Source organism: Ixodes scapularis, unplaced genomic scaffold (genome assembly GCF_016920785.2).
Source record: "Ixodes scapularis isolate PalLabHiFi unplaced genomic scaffold, ASM1692078v2 PGA_scaffold0__279_contigs__length_252992795, whole genome shotgun sequence".
NCBI lineage: Eukaryota > Metazoa > Arthropoda > Arachnida > Ixodida > Ixodidae > Ixodes > Ixodes scapularis.
This window is the reverse complement of record NW_024609835.1, coordinates 235463263-235478233: the sequence shown is the minus strand read 5'-3', so window position 1 is coordinate 235478233 and position 14971 is coordinate 235463263. Positions and strand designations below refer to the sequence as shown.

The window sequence follows — 14971 nt, the reverse complement described above, 5'->3', positions numbered from 1 at the left end:
AGCACATCAGATTTATATAATGTTGCCCTTTTGGTGCTTGGTTAGATATATTTTAATCAATGTCATTATTGCTTTTTCAAGTGTACTTATCAATTATTCATTCATGCAAACTGCAAGCTGTTCAGAACGCTGAAGTAATTGGAGACTGTAGATATACTGTTTCAGCAACCTTTGCACTGTGAGGGCAGATGACATATGATGTTAGTTTCCTCAGCATTAGAAAAAGTTGGTGGGCAACGGGAATGCAACTTTGCGGGTCAGTCAGAGGTCACTTCTGGGAAGCAGTTGCTTAGGACTTCCAATAATATACTTTGTTGTACAACTCTGATAATCTATCATTACTGCTTATATTTTCTGTTTATAGCTCCGTGCATCTTCTGGGGATCCTGAGGACGTTGCATCACAAGCTCGAGGACCTGTCTCCGCTGTACCTGCCCTGGCCTCTGCTGAAGAGGCCTCTGCTAGGTCCAAGGAGGCCCGGATAAAGGAGGGCGAGACCTGGGCCAACAATGTCGAGACCCAGGGCCAGTGAGCCTCAGACCGGGGCCGAAGCCAGGACTAATAACGTCAAAGCCTGGGCCAACGAGGCCGAAGCCAGGGCAGGGCCACCGAGGCTGAAGCCAGCATGGAGCAGGTTGAGACCAGGACCAACCTGACTGGGGGACGCTGAGGCTAGGGCGGCCGAGGCCAGAGCACAGTAGGTCGAGGTTGTAACGTAGCGTCCTCTGCGCCCGGATGTAAGGTGAAATAGTATAACCTATTTGTCCAGGCCTAACTGCTGGATGTCGCAAATTCGCAACCTAAAAAATTTTTTGCTTAGAAGTTCATTTGCACCAAAAATAACTTTGGTGATCGATTACATATACATATTTGCAGGTACGTCCCCTGGGCGCCGCCATCTTCCTAGCTGGAGAGCGCGTGAGCTGCGCCATAACCTAATTACGATGCCTTGAGACGACGTTGTAGTCAGATTATGGCGCGGCCCACAGTGTACCTAAGTACCCCCCAGCAAGCAAGATGGCGGCGCCCATAGGCCATACTTACAAAGATGCATACAAAGCAAAAAAATAAAGTTTAAAACATTTTTTTTATCTACACTTTGCTTTAATTCCCTGCGTTAAATGGTCAACAAGCTTCTTCATATCCCAAAAATGAGTACTACTGCTGCTACCATGCTTTGTGATTCCGTAAGTTTTTTTTAGTTAAACTGAATGCTGATACAGGAAAGACTTTTTCAAAATCAGGGTAGGCAATATCTGTGATGGTTAAGCACTGAATCGTGATGCGAGAGCTGACCCTGCTTAAGTTTGGAGTTTGACTGTCTCTATGTTTACACACAGTCTCAATTTTCATGCCTCAATTCGCTGTTGTCCTTACAGGAATAGCTTGTGCATTTCTCTTTAAAGTTGCAGCTGTACATAGGTGAAATGGGGCCACTCATAGTATGATATAGAGTGGCAGTAGATTCTTACTCGATTTGGGAGCGGTTTGTGAAGCGGCGTGTTGACAGTGAGTGCCCGTGTCGAAAGCAGTGAAATATGCACAAAAATACTGAATGTGCACTAGGAGAGAAATTTTGAAAATAAAACTGACAGCCACTGAACTGAGCTGACTAAGGTCAGGGAATGAGATTTGAGGGGTATTAAGGTGGCGAAGCAGTCTGAAGGGAGAGCAATATTTCTAGTGCAAGTTAAAGGGCTCGGATAATTTCACGAATGGTTTCTTTATGGTGAGTATACACATGTCCAGCATGGGATTTCAGGCTTGGATTTCACAGCTTCATGCTTTCCCACCATTCATATTAAAAGTTTGAAGTCTAGGAGCAAGTTTGGTGCAGTGTTTGCTTTAATCGTGTGCACTTTTAATTTTCCTTAATGTTAAACCAGGTGTCACATGTGTGTAACTTCAAAGCGCCTGTGATTTCAGTGTTGACTGTTGAACCAGTAATTTTCTCATAATTTGATGCTTCCTACCGGCAGGTGTGCCACCCCTTGTTGCGGCTATGGAGACTCGTGGAGTGGCAGGCCCTGTGGTTCAAGAGGATATTGTGTAGAATATGGTATGTAACAATTTTTTTTCTTCACATCGCAGTTAAAGGTGTGAATCTTTTATCTTGTCTTTTTCCTAACCGTAATGGCTCATTCACACGAAATTTTGACGCTGGGCGTCAAAATTTGATCAGATTATTTTGATGCTCGAACCACAATCGCAGACTTTTGACGCTGGGTGTCACAGCTCTGTGGAATATCCTGTGGCAAGCGGATCGATCAAAGACCTTTTTGATCTTTTTTTTTTCTTTTTTTGCTGGAGAAAGCTTTTTAATTAGAACAAAAGGCAGGAATTGTATTGCCATATGTCACACCAGGGAATGTCAGCTTATGTGCAGCAAGAAAATGAATTTCGGCGACGCGAGGATGTCTCGTGCAAGGCTCTGTCACATGCCTCCTCAGCTTGCAATGGCCTTGCCACTTGCCTTCCTTGTCTTGCTCGGCCTTTTCTGTCCTCAGCTACAGTTGTTTTACGACAGCGCACTGCCTTTTGGTGCCAGGGTAGGTAGGTGCAGCTTTTAAAAAAGGTCTATTGCATCCTTTGTGATATAGCAGACGTTCACAGATCGTTTTAAATCTCGCTTAGCAGACGATACATCAATGTCTTTTTTGTTGTGTTTTCGTCGGTGATTGACACTTCATGGCAGGCGAAACCAACACAATTTAGACGAACTTGAGGTTTTAGCACCGATTTTCCATGTCTCCTAAAAGGAGTCAGTTTGAAGCGCGGATTGAACGCGAGTGTTATGTCAGCCTTGACTGCCCATTCGGTGAGAACACGAGTCGCACCTGATTGATGATGCTTCACTAATTATTAATCTTAAATCTGTGCTCTGCTCGGTCCCCCTTTTGGTCACAGAAAATCCAGTGCGTTGACTTCCCAAACTCTTCTTTTTCTCGCACTGACAGGCAACATACAGGCAACATATTTGCAAACAGTCTTTTAGCTCCTTCACTCTCGCCAAGACGAAAATCAGACCCCGTGCTGTGGACAGCTTTCGTTCGGTGCTCGCATATTTCTTGGTTGTCACTGAGCAATGAGCATAGGCAATGAGCACTCAAAATAATGCATGGTGTTTGTCAAAAGTTGACCTCCTAACTTCCTCCGCCGACGCACACTGGCACGGCAGGGTTGTACTAAGGAAACTGATTTCCCAGATACATCATATGGGAACGGCAGAAAGTAGTAAGCCTCAACATTATAACTTACAGTGCGACTAGGACAAAGACAGACAGAGGCGAAAACACGGGACAAGCGCTGAACTAGCAACTGCTTCTATTGAAAAGAAGATATATATGATGCTGCTGCTGCTCAGGCAGGCATGCCCCTCCGTGGCCCTGGCGCTTCTTCTTTCGCTCAACACGATACCAGCCGAGTTATCCGAGATCCGAAAAGCCGATCTCGCTCTTCATCAAAGTCACTGTGGGCTGGCTCACACACAGAGATCCGTTTTGTGTTATGTAGTATGTCTCCATCATTTCTCGGGGTAGTTTTTGGTTGTGTCGGAACATCACTGTCGTGTTGTTAAAAAGGGTTGGCATCCGGAATCCCGGCAATGCATCGCGAGATGTGTGTGAGCGGTTCCTTTCGTAGAACTGTGGTGTTCTCGTAGTCTTATCTTGAGGCAACGCCCAGTTTGTCCTATGTAGGCACGCCCGCAGGAAAACGGGATCTTATAGACCACACCTTTTATGCAGGCGACAAATTGCATTCCGTGTTTGATGCTGCTGCGGCTGAGATGTAAGATCGTCATTTCTCGCACGTTTGTTGACTGTGGAGCACACAGCGTCGAGCTTGTGGCAGGCGGAAAAATCAACATTCACATTGTATCTCGAGGCGACTTTCTTGAGTCCGTGGGAAAGGCGGTGGATGTATGGTATGACTGAAGTTTTCCTTTTCTCTTTCTGCTCGAGGTCACATTGCTCGATCTCTGGATCTGTTTTAAGGTATTTCACGATTTTTTCGCAAGTTCAAGTAATGACCGGATAATCCAGTTAATAAGTTGAAGTAATGACCAGATAATCCGTAATTGTTGTTTTTTGGATAATCCAAAAAACAACAATTACGGGACAAAGATATGCCGAACTTCCAAACAGCCTTGAAGCTGATAATCTGCTGGAATCTGAAGAAGCTAGAACCCTCATGCAACTATGAATGTAACCTAGAAATTGTGTAATAGAGGTGCCAATCAATCTTTATTATCACATTGGAACTTCAAAAAAAATCAGTGAGTTTCTGCTGACTCGTCCAGTCGTGCATAAACCGGGGACGCATAATTGGGGTTTTACTGTATCCACTGTGGGACACATTTCACGCTCGATCGCATAATGTGTAGAAGTTTCTTAAAAATTTCTGGGCGTTGCTTTTAAGGACTAGCATTTCCAAAATAAAAAACAACAACAGAAAACTGCTTTAATAAACGACGCAGATCAAGCCTGGAAAGTGCTCGACAGCGGGTGTTTTCTTCAGCTTCGATAATACTTCCCCAGTCGACTGCTGCATGCTGCAAGATTGCCAATTCAGAACTTCCGGAGGCTGCAATCACAGAGTGGAGAACCGTAATTATAGTTGGAGGCACCTACTACAGTCCATGTGCATGTTCTCTTAAAGGGACATTTGCATGGCTGTTAGGGATATGGCTAATAGTAATCAATAATATTGATTACTATTAGCCTTGGCACACTCGCAACTGTTGTTTATTTGGAAAGACAATTTACTATATAGGCCCCCCCCGGCCAGCCTAGTCATCATCACTTCGCGCGAAGCATTTTTGTTTAATAGTGTGATTGATGCCTCACTTACACACTCTTTTCCCTTTTCCTAAATATCATATTCCTCATGCAGTTCTCTGCTTGTTTTGTCATTGTATCTGGCAAAAATCTTAACATCGTGCAACACCAAGGAACAGGGGCATCTACTGCAGTGAATGGCGAGGTGGCCAGACAGGCTAGCTCGCGTGGCAGCCACGTGCTCATGGGCATGTTCATTCATGCATCCACACATTTATTCTTGTGTTTTATGCTGCAAGGCTCAGACGGCTGCTCTAGGCTGTTCATTCTGTGGCAGAGCCGAGCCATCTTATTGGATGCCAAGGACACCACAAAAATGCGGTGGCGCTGACCGACTTCCCTTAATTGTGTGAAACTGAGGGTATGGTATCACAGCTGGTCTTACATTGGACCTCTCACGAGTGGGTTTGTTTATCCAGAAGCAAGCTACCTGCAGATGTGTATAATTCAGGTCGCCAAAAGCTTGTTAAATAAAGTTGAGGCATAAACAAACCTGCTCGTGAGAGGCCCAATGTGAGACCAGATGTGGTACCATACTTACACTCATACCTGCCAACTCTGCCGAATGTTTCGTAAAATGTACAAATTGGGACTAATTTTACGATTTTACGAATCTTGCTTCAAACCTTACAAAAAAAATATTTTATTTTTTTTGTTGCTGTTTTTGTAACTCCGTTGTTGGTGGTATCTTGCATTGCCACAAGAAGGCGATAGGTACCGTCCACAGCAGCGTCGTGGATTTTACTATCCGTCTATCCGGTGGCCACAGATCGAAAACCAATCCAAAGCTCAAAGCCTTTGTTCGTGTGTTCGGCGGTGCACAGGTGCACGTTGGTTCGGCGTGTTCAGACGTTGTTGGGCTTCGTTGTTTCGGCCAGTTTCGAGGCAAAAAGTATGGCGTCTGTGTTTGTTGCACGTGTAACTGTAGGATTCTCCTGGTCACTGTGGCTTCGCGGCGCAATGCCGAACTCAAAACCTCAAAAGAGGTACTTTCAGGTGTTCCTGAAGTCCTACACGTCGAAATTTCCGTGCTTCATGCCGCCCAAAAAGCAAGAGAAGTTTGGATTGTGTAGCACGTACACGTGTGATGTAAGCGTTTAGCACGCTGGCCAGGCTGACATTAAGCTGCACATCGCTTCGCGTAACCCCCCCCCCCCCCCCCCCGGCCGCAGCCGCGCAACTTTTACGAATTTGAAAGTCCACAGGTTGGCAGGTATGTACACTCAGTGTCACACAATTCAAGGAAGCCGGTCAGTGGTACCGCACTACTGTGATGTCTTCGGCACACAATAGGATGGCTTGGCTCTGCCACAGAATCAACAGGCCCAAGGCCCGCCGTCTTAGCCTTGCAGCATAAAACAAGGCTAAAATTGCTGGGTGTGTTTTGGGCGTTGTGTATCAGATACCAATATTGTGAGGGGCAGTGTATATAGGCCAGATGTGTGAATGACCCTGCCCGTGAGCATGTGGCTGCCACGCGAGCCAGCCTGTCTGGCCACCTCGCCATTCACTGCAGCATATGCCTCTGCTCCCCGGTATTGCATTATGTTAAGATTCTCGCAAATACAATGACAAAACAAGCAGAGAACTGCATGAAGCATATGAAATTTGGGAAAAAGGAAAAAAGCGTGTGAGTGAGGCATCAATCGCCCTACAAAAATGCTTTGCGCCAATGTGATGGTGACTAGCCTGACCAGTGGACTTTATATAGTAAATGTTCAAACTAGCCTTATTACCATCTTTACTATTAGCTAGCTCTCTTCATCAAACACTTCCTTACCACCAGCATGTCACGGCCATTCGTGCACATGTGCTCATCTAAAAGGCATTCATATGGATGTAATGACCGTATTTGGTTCTATTTTTATGTTTCAGATAACCTTTGGAGACATTGCGCTTCCTGAAGCGCAGTTGAAGCATGTCGACACGAAGCAGCCATCCATTTACGTTCAGAAACTCGCGGTCATGGTATTTGGAACTGAGGCCCTGACAAACTGCTGCCTTACTGGGTCGGCAATGAAGGGAAAGCTTCCTAAAGAGGGAGTTAAGGACTGGATAGGTGAGTAAATTGCCGTAAAGAAGAAACGGCAAGGCACTATTGCAACCAAACTTAACAGGAACATATACCAAGTCTACTCTTGACATATATTGGACTTAAATCTTGGACAAAAGCTCACCAGACAGAAGCTCACCGGTCAAAAGCTCACCACGTGAAAATTTCATGTTGGTTTTAACACGAGTGCAGACAACTTAGGTGCATGCGTGCGACACTAAAACACAACAATGAATTAAATCTCATAGGCACATGGTTTGTTGATTAGACTGGAAACAAGTTTATCGATTGGTTAGAAGGAAATGCAGTCCCGTACAGGCTGCCTCCAGCAGTCTTGGTAGATCTCGGTGTACCTGGCGCCCCTTGCAAATATTTTCCACACGGTTGTGGCATACCTTGAGTCAACCCAGATTGATCTTATCAGCCTCAGCTCCACTCAGTTTGGTGACCTAAGTTTTTGTCCCAAATCGTTGCTTCTGTGCCTGTTATGGCTTACCTGTCGACACCGTTGCATGAGATGGGGTACCACTTCTTCTAAAAATAGTGCAATGTCCATTGCGTCCGCACTTTGGCCCACCTCGTGATTCACCGGGTAACCAAAAAAAAAGGGGGTGAGCTATTGTGTGGGTCTACGAAATAAACGGGTGAGCTTCTGTCCAGTCACCATTGGACTTGTGTCTCGGTACTCATGGATGGTTGTTTCTTTTTGGCTTATGTTGGGGGAGGTATTTGTCGTTTTGTGTCATTACGTCTTGCGCTACACCTCTGGTTTCCAATAATGTGCCCCAGTTCTAGCATACTTTAATTTTTGCCTAGATTATAATTCACTCTGATGTTCCTTCTGCTTAATTTTGATCGTCGATTTATATCGGCGATTAAACTTAACGAAACTTCAGTATTGTTTACTTTTGTGAACAATTTTCTGAAGATAGCTGACTGTTTACCCCAGCTTTAGGCTGCTGAATCTTTCAAAAACTTTCAGCTTGTTCAGTTGTTTTTAAAGTAATTGTTTGGTACAGTATGGCCTCAGTTGGTTTTATATCAGTAAACCCTGAATTCTAATATAAAATAGATGTCAGAATCAAAATTAAAAAAATGTGGTCATCTGTGTGTTTAAAATTATTGTCTAGCCACGCTATCTCCGACTTTCTAGCCAAATACCCTGAGGCACTGGTTCTCGAACAGGGTTCCTAGTACAGTATACTGAGGGTTCTTTCAGCACCTGAACTTCCTCAATCGTTCCTACACCATTGTCATACACTCAATTGCAACAATGCCAAGAGTGGAAGGGGCTCCTTGGCTAACAATAACAATAGTAAATTTTTGTTCGCTGATGTCAGAAAGTTTGAGAGTCCCTGTCACAAAGAATGTTATGTTTGCAGGCTTTTAAAGGGGTTATGAAATAGTCTTCAGACTTCGGCCAAGTAAGTGTGGCAGTATCTCACCATCGCATGTGCAGTGAAGATCAGAAAACATTTTTTTTCCAAGGTGCACTAGTTTTATTTAAAAAAATTAAATAGACTCAAGCTTGGGGGGTCCCTCAACCTTTAGAGTCCTTTCCAGGTCACGTGCGTGTGACATGAATTGGGGGGCCAAATGAGTGAATGACAACTTTTATAAAAACCTTAGCTTCAAATTGGGCAGATACCTGCTCAACTCGCAAACTCGACCACTATTGGCGCCAAGCCAGTAGTTCCTGTGGCCACCACAAGCTGCATGATGAAAAATGGACCCTTTTTTCCTTTCTGATTACGCAGTGCACTCGCGACATTTTGAGGGATCACGGTGTGTTTTCTCTTACTTGTGATAAGGTAAAAGAAATAAAAGTAACGAGCTCCAGACTGTTTGCACAGTAAACTTGTTTCATGATCCCTTTAATGCATTGCAAATTGACGAAATGCATTGTTTTACATTATTTCACAGCAGCAATATTTCACAGTTGCCAATAAACATAGTCATTGGTCCCCGTGCTCAATATATTTAGATAATTAACTTTTTGTTGTTGGTTTCTCTTTGTGAAATTTTCTAAAATTATGTGGACCTGAAGTATAATTTTAAGTAGTATTAAGTAAATATGGAGTCTTAAGGCAAGTTTCTTAATTGTCTATTGTCTTGTCTTTTCAGCTTTTGTTACTGCCAATTCCCTGGATAAACTCGGAAGTCCGTGAAAGAATACCTGTAAAGGAAGTGCAGCAATGCTTCCTACACTCAAAACAAAGCCTCCATCACACAGAAGAAAACTCCAGAATGAAAAAAAAAATTAGCTTTCATTTTCATTTATTTTGCGCATTGGCTTTTTTTTCTCTTAAATCTGATTAGCGATTAATTTAGATTTTATTTAACAAGTGCATTAACTTTTTTCATTCATTTTACTTCAGTCATGTAGGTGATGTTACTTCAGTCATGGTAGATGATAAATATTGTAGGTTTTATATTAACAGGTGCAATACTATTTTTACTCGTTTTTCTTCAGCATGATAGTTTGTAATTATGTAATTATTTTTTTCTTCTAATAAGAGCTTGTTTATAAAGCTTTAAGTGCATCTGTGATATTTGTAAGCCACTAAAAGTATTACGTTTTTTGTTGTATCGCAAGTTGTTTGTTGTAGGCAACATGTGTTCATTCTATTGAAAAAAAATATTTGTTTACTAAAAAGTTCTTACTTTAATTTGTCATCACTTTGAACTCGTCTACATTAAAGCCTGTAACATAATGCATTTCAGTTTCGATAAGTGCAAACTACTGCAATTGCTAAATCAATATAATTTTCTACTTTTCTTATCTGGAATTGGTCAGGAATAAATTGGTGAAATGCTTTAAAAGTTCTATTAAGTGTACCCCGATTATATTTGAAAGCCTGCTTCCAAGTTTAATCCGGGGTACAATTTATAGTACTAAAGGCCTGCATAAAAGCATACTAAAATTCTGCTCAGAAGTGTACTAGAAGAAGTATCCTAAAAGGATGGCGAAATGTTACTTCTGAAGTGCGTAAGAAGTGTACTAAAATGCCTCTTACAGGCATGCTTAGAAGTATCTTAAAAGGATAGCGAAATGTTACTTATGAAGTGCGTAAGAAGTATACTAAAATGCCTCTTACAGGTATACTTAGAAGTATACTAAAAGTATGGCGAAATGCTACTTTTGAAGTGCGTCAGAAGTATACTAAAAACCGGCCAATTTAGAGCATCAAGCATACTTCTGGAAGTGCAAATAAAGTATACTCTAAGAGCCCCGGTTTTTCGCTAAGGGAAGTATCAGAGATATTACATAAAATTAAGCCTATAAAGAAGCCCCACCATACCTAATTGAGGGGAATTATAAATCTTCTTGCTATATGGAAATGTCATTTTCAATTTTGAATTAAAAGTTAAAAAAGAAACAAGTACACATACTGAACAGAGGTTGTTAGAACATCGCTGCCTAACATATACTCAATAGCCACAGTTGAATTTGGAAGATTTTACTGATATGTAAATATCAACAATCACAACATTTTCTTTTTTTTCTTTTTAATGTACCAGACGCTCCCACACTCCAGACCACTTTGAAGATGTGTTTTTCGCATAAGCGCGCGGCTTCGCTGAGGCGAAGCGAATCCTGAGATCGTGGTGTCAGCTTTTGTGGGTATTGGTTCTCCCAAGCGCACTCAAGGCGGCTCGCCCGCTCTGATGAACACTTCGAAAACTATCAATACTACAGTTCATTTTGAAGAGAATATCAAATAGCATATTAATTGAAATTCTATCCGAAAATTCGATTATCTGCATGACCCTAGTCCTCACAGATAGTACATAGGTATCTAGAAGAAAAAAAAAAGTTGTACTTCCGTAATTTTTAATGGCATTGCCAACAATGCTACATGCCAGACAGTTTCTTTTCCAAGACCAGCTTCCTTTTGGCTTAGATAATGGTGCAAATTTTGCACAAATACAGCCTTCGGAGCAGCAAGTAGCACATTGTTCGTTCTGGTGCAGTTTGGCGCAAATGGTGCAGCGGTTCCACCAGTGTATCAGGTCATGTAATGCCACTTTTCCTACCAAACTTTATGAGAAAAATTAATGGCCAGAAACATACCTCTAATCGGCCTCAAGATCCTAAGGAAGGCTTTATAAAGGTAGGCAGGTCTTAAACTGCGTTATGAAATCCTAGTTTCAGAAATATTCCATTTTCTGTCCCGCTCTATATTTGCCTGCTCCTCTTTCAACTGGCTTCCTAATTTTATAGCTGTTTAACTCATTTGGCACACTTCAGATCATGTATGCAGCAACCGTGGACGAGATGGAAGCCGCTGTTAAGGAGCTCCAGGGAAGATCCCACCAGGGCTACATCAAGCGCGTGATGGCATTCTTGGAGCGGAAATCCGAGTGGGTGCTTCTCTTCCGTTCTGGCCTTAGCACGAGGGGCCACAACACTAGCAACTTTGCGGAAGCATCCATTCGGATTCTCAAGGACATCGTGCTCCACAGACGCAAGGCCTACAACGTGGTCGCCCTGGTGGACTTCATTGCCTCGGTGTGGGAGGACTACTTCCAGAGAAGACTCCTCTCGCATGCGCACAATCGCAGGCCAGCCCACCAGCTGCAGTATGACCACCGGCTGAGACGGATGCCTGCCTCTACTGCTGATTCTATCATCCGACTAGACAGCAGCATGTACCAAGTCCCCAGCGGGCAAGAGGACGGCAAGGTGTACGATGTCTGCTGCGACATCGGAACCTGTACTTGTGCAGCTGGACAGCAGGGTGCCTTCTGTAAACATCAGGCCCTGGTTCACCACCACTACGGGGGCCCATTTCCCAACGCTCCAGTGCTTGCACCCCACCACCGGCACCAGCTGGAACTGCTTGCCTTGGGAGAAAAATGCCCGGCGGAGTCCTTCTTTGAAGACTTTCAGGGGCCATCCTCCAGCGCCGCCATGGAACCCTTTACAAGTGCCGCCATGAACCCGTCCACCAGTGCTGCCATTGACGGGGTTGCACAACCATCGGAGCGAAACGGCAGCCCTCCTCTGGACTCCGAGCCCCAGGCTGCAAACGACGACTCGCTTCGCAACTGTCAGCAACATCAGGTTCGCATCAGAATAACTTGCTTAACGAGGCATGCAGGTCCGAAAGTTGCGAAACATCTCTAGAAAAAATTGTTTACAAAATTTGCACTTTTTATCTATTGTAATACCCTGAGAGATAGCTTACCTAAAAATCAAAAGCAAATCGGGTCAAAATAAAGAATAATTTAAGTTGCCGTGTGCAGTAAAAAAAAAAATTGAAAAAAAAATACTGGTTTTAGAATCTGTGACCTGCGAAACTTGAGATTGCAGAGAGGGGCAATACGACAAAGATGACTGTTCTTCTCAGTCAGCACTGTTCGCTACCCCGATCATGGCAAAGGAACGCCATTTCTGTCAAGCCCACCATTGATCAGGGCAGTGTAATTACTAAAAGTGGGCTATCTTTCGGTGTTTTTTTAAGAAAAACTAGGAAATCATGTCAAAAATATGGGTAAATTATCTTTTGGCAGTAGGACATCTCTCAGGATATTACAATATATTTCTCAGCTGTAAGGGGGACAAATGTAAGATAGAACTTTTAGAATCTTATAAATGCCTGAAAACCCATGTCCCCAAGTATAAACCTGATTTACGGAGGCAACATTGCATCGTAACAGGTTAACTGGCTCTGTAGCAAAGCATTCACCATTCCAAGAAGCCTTGTAATAAAAATAAGCAGCAGAAAACAGAAAATAATGCAGGCAGCTATTGAACATACCTAAAGGCCGGTTCAGACACTTGTGTTTGAGTGCGTTTGACTGCGTTGCGCCGAGAACCGAAAGTGTGTCACGGCACATCTGTGCTTCATATGAAGCGTGGACTCCAATTCAAGGAATCGTCTTGGCACGCGACATAAGCAGCAGAAATGCCCTGGTTTCTCACTGCCGCAATGCAGTGAAACGAAACTGTCTGAACCAGGCTTAAGACTTGTTTAACAACAAACTTGTACTTCCAGGAAGTAGACGAGCTCCTACGCCAGATCCAGCAGGAGCAGTGGCGACACCATGCTACTCTTGTTGAAAATCCTGCGTACGCACAGCAGCTGTGGCAGATCCTCACGGGGATGAGGAAGGTACAGCGAGAGCCCGAGATGATGGCCTGCATCATAGCCACAAAAGCGGTGTACGCTGCGAGAAAGAGGCAAGGAGGCACCATCATGGTGCAACCGACGGCCATCGCCAGGCGCCGCCCAGGCATCACCCGAGGCAACAACCGAGTGCCTGCTGGCCGCCCTTCGAAGGGGCTCCCTGCCAAGAGGGCCAAGAAGGAACATAGCGTCAGCACCAACATGAAGAAGGACTTGCCCAATGCCAAGTCACACGGCATCGGTCACTAAATCTTAGGGACTGCCCAAAGTTCCGGGTCATCCAACTTTTTTTTTACTTGCGTCTGTTCAGTGCATAAGCTGCCTGCACAGAACTCACGGTGGACACGAACTTCCAGCCATTCTGCTTTTCTTTTTTCTTTTCATGTGCAATGCTGTTACGAGCCAAATGACAGTGGATAGACGTTGTGTTATTGTGCTTTTGTTTTTTATCCTCGTATGGAATGCTGTTACATGTGAAATCACGGTGGACAGACTCCCCGACATGCTCTCAATTTTTATCCTCGCGTGGAATGCCGCTACGCGTCAAGTTGCGGTGGGCAGACGTCTTGTTATTGTGCTTTAATTTTTTTATCCTCTTGTGCAATGCTGCTACGTGCCAGCTTACGGTGGACAGACTTCCCGACATGCTTTAATTTTTTATCCTTGTGTGCAATGCCGCTACGTGCCAAGTCACAGTGGACAAAGACTGCCCCCTTGTTGTGCTGTCATTTTTTTATCCTCGTGAACACACTCCGCCGTGCTCTCAATTTTGTTTAATCGCCTGTGAAATACCGCTACATGTCAAGTCGCGGTGAGTAGACGTCCTGCCATTGTGCTTTATTTTTTTTTTATCCTCATGTGCATTGCCACTATGTGTCAAGTCACGGTGCACAGAGACCTGTCCCTCTGCTTTAATTTTTATCTTCGTGTTCACTACTGCTACGTGCCAAGTCACACTGGACAGAATGTGTTCTTGTGCTGTAATTTTTTTATGCTCGTGTGCAATGCCATTACATGTCAAGTCACGGTGAACAGACTTTCTGACGTGCTTTCATTTTTTTTATCCTCGTGTGCAATGCCGCTACATGCCAAGTCATAGTGGACAAAGACTTCCCGATGTTGTGCTGCCATTTTTTTTATCCTCGTGTGCAATGCCGCTACATGCAAAGTCACAATGGACAAAGACTTCCTGTTGCGCTTTCACTTTTTATTCTCGTGTGCAATGCCGCTACGTGTCAAGTCACGGTGGTTTTTTTTTACTTTCTGCCTTTGTGCTTTTATTTTTTATCCTCATGCGGAATAGAGGTGGCGTGCCGGTGGTGGTGGGATGTGTCCAGGCTGGGCTCCGACATCTGTGCCTCCCACAGCGGAACCAAGCCTTTCATCTATGCCAAATTTTTAACAGCTGACGACAGATTTCTCCGACCTCGAGTAAAGCAAGCATCAACTTTTTCGGCATTTTTTCCGCCTTCTACGTCTCAGGTTGTAATCGGACTGCAATAACCGTACAAGGAAGACCCTGAGGACCTACAGCTTCTCTCGCCAACATGACAACGCCTTTGTGCACAAACCATGATGACGCCGGTGGTTCCACTTGGCATTTAGCTGATGAAACCATTCCTGGTATGACAACACAAGAGGACGCAATTACTTTGACAGAAGTCAAAAGGAAGCGCTTCCCATCCCCTGAAGAACGCCTGCTCCGCTCAGCTGCCGATCTACAAGCTGAACGGATGGCGCGCACGACTGATGCCGATGACAACAATTTTGCCAGCCCCGAATGGCGCAGAGCACCTGGCTGACAACACAAATTTTTGAGAGTAAAAGCCTCGAACTTTAGAGAACTCAAGAAAATAACATTCTATACGATCATTTTTAGGCCAACGGAGAGAGAAGACATTTGTAGTTTTCCTCGTCACACCCTTGTGCAAACGCTCAATTCCCTG

The 14971-nt window shown here is 44.1% G+C and overlaps 1 pseudogene; it reads left to right on the top strand.

The window, feature by feature from the left end:
* The window catches only part of LOC115321345, a 37016-nt pseudogene extending 23742 nt beyond the window's left edge, over positions 1-13274 (top strand).
* The last annotated feature ends 1697 nt before the right edge of the window (positions 13275-14971 follow it).